The sequence below is a fragment of the Neoarius graeffei genome, chromosome 25 (assembly GCF_027579695.1).
Source record: "Neoarius graeffei isolate fNeoGra1 chromosome 25, fNeoGra1.pri, whole genome shotgun sequence".
In the NCBI taxonomy this organism is placed as follows: Eukaryota; Metazoa; Chordata; class Actinopteri; order Siluriformes; family Ariidae; genus Neoarius; species Neoarius graeffei.
In genome coordinates, this window is record NC_083593.1 from 26902862 (window position 1) to 26905361 (window position 2500).

The following is a 2500-nucleotide window of genomic DNA, read 5'->3' on the forward strand; positions in this document are numbered from 1 at the left end:
TATCTTAACGAAACTTGGTGAGAGTATGCCCCACCCCTCCATGAAGGACCCCCAAAAAATTGGAAGAAATTGGCTGCTAGGGGGCGCTATAACTAGGAAAAATGTCTTTTGGCTCATATCTCATGATGCGTTTGGGCTAGAATCAAAAATCCACTATCTCTGGAATCCTTGGGTCAAGACGAATCCATCGCGACCTATGACGTCATATTCTGCCTTGAGGATTTTCCGCCATTTTGAATTTTGTTAAAATCATTGAAATTCTATGGCAACCCATAGAACCTTTAGACGAGAGGTATTCAAATTTGGCACACTGATTCTAGGCTGTCTCAAGGTTCTTGTCACCAAATTTCAACTCACCACATCAAACTCTCTAGCGCCACCAACGGGTCAAAGTCCCAGGTACATTTCTGCTTGTTACTTTTGAACCGTAGGTCTGATCGTCAAAATCTTAGTATCGCTGGAATCCTTCCTTGAAACCGAATCCAACGGTCCCTGTCTCGTCATATTCCACCTGGTAGATTTTCCGCCATTTTGAATTTTGTGAAAATCAATTAAAATGCTTCTCCTCCCTCAATTTTTGACCAATTTTTCCCAAACTTGGTACATGGCAAAGATGGACTAAGCTGCACAAGAAACTTACCCGGTTTTTAGAATTTCGTATGCGTTTGGCCGTGGCATCCAATCAAAATTGGATGCGCAGACGCCAATCAGGAAGTGTGCTCATATCTCGGCCGTCCTTTGGCGTATCTTAACGAAACTTGGTGGCATTATGCCCCACGCCACCCCAAAGGAAAACAAAAGATTTGGACCAAATAGGCCGCTAGGGGGCGCTATAACTAGGAAAAATGATTTTTGGCTCATATCTCATGATGCATTTTGGGTAGAAACAAAATTCCACTATGTCTGGAATCCTTCCGTCAAAACGAATCCAACACGCCCTATGGCATCATATTCCACCAGGTAGATTTTCCACCATTTTGAAATTTGTGAAAATCTATTAAAATCCTTCTCCTCCCTCAATTTTTGACCAATTTCTCCCAAACTTGGTACATAGTAACTTTAGACTAACTGTCTGCCTGGTCAGTTCTTTCTGTTGCCATGGCAACTTAGGCTGGGTCACGCTGCTTGGCCCCGCATTGCTGCTTGCAGCTATATTTATTATTAGGGGCCAAGCAGCGAAGCTGGCGAAGGCCCCTAATGAGTTTGTCGGTTTTCTTATAGTTATTTTATTATTAGGGGCCAAGCAGCGAAGCTGGCGAAGGCCCCTAATGAGTTTGTCGGTTTTCTTATAGTTATTATTGGGGGCCAAGCAGCGAAGCTGCGAAGGCACCCATAGTGATTCTATTGTTTCTTATTGGGGGCCAAGCAGCAAAGCTGCGAAGGCACCCATAGTGATTCTATTGTTTCTTATTATTATTATTATTATTATTATTATTATTATTCAGTCCCCTTCCGCCTCTGCAAGTCTATGGCAGCCCATAGAACCGTCTGGTAAAAAGTTGTGAAATTTGGCACACTGATTCTAGACCCTCTCAACATTCCTCTCACCAAATTTCAGGCCTCTACGTCAAACCCGTTAGCGCCACCAACAGGTCAAAGTCCCAGGTACATTTCTGCTTGTAACTTTTGAACCGTTGGTCTGATTTTCAAAAACTTGGTATCCCTGGAATCCTTGGGCCAAGACGAATCCAACGCACCCCATGACGTCATTTCCCGCCCATATATTTTTCCCGCCATTTTGAATTTTGTGAAAATCAATTAAAATGTTTCAACTCCCTCAATTTTTTACCAATTTCTCCCAAACTTGGAAGATAGCATAATTGGACCAACCTGCACAAAAGTTATACCCGGTGATTTGAATTTCACAAGCGTTTGGCCGTGGCAGCCAATCAAACTTGGCTGCAAAGATGCGAAACAGGAAGTGTGCTCATTTCTCGGCCACCCTTTGGCGTATCTTAACGAAACTTGGTGCCTTTATGCAGCACCCCTCCCGAAAGGGCCGCAAAAAATTTGGAACAAATTGGCTGCTAGGGGGCGCTATAACTAGGAAAAATGTCTTTTGGCTCATATCTCATGACTCGTTTTGGCTAGAAACAAAATTCCACTATGGCAGGAATCCTTGGCTCAAGCCGAATCCATCGCACCCTATGACGTCATATTCTGCCTTGAGGATTTTCCGCCATTTTGAATTTTGTTAAAATCAGTGAAATTCTATGGCAACGCATAGAACCGTCTGACTAGAGGTTTTTAAACTTGGCACACTGATTCTAGGCTCCCTCAAGGATCTTGTCACCAAATTTCAACTCAGCACCTCAAACTCTCTAGCGCCACCAACAGGTCAAAGTTGCAAGTACACTTCTGCTTGTTACTTTTGAACCATACGTCTGATCATCAAAATCTTAGTATCGCTGGAATACTTGGGTCACCACGAATCCAGGGGCCCTGTCTCGTCATATTCCACCCAGGAGATTTTCCGCCATTTTGAATTATGTGAAAATCA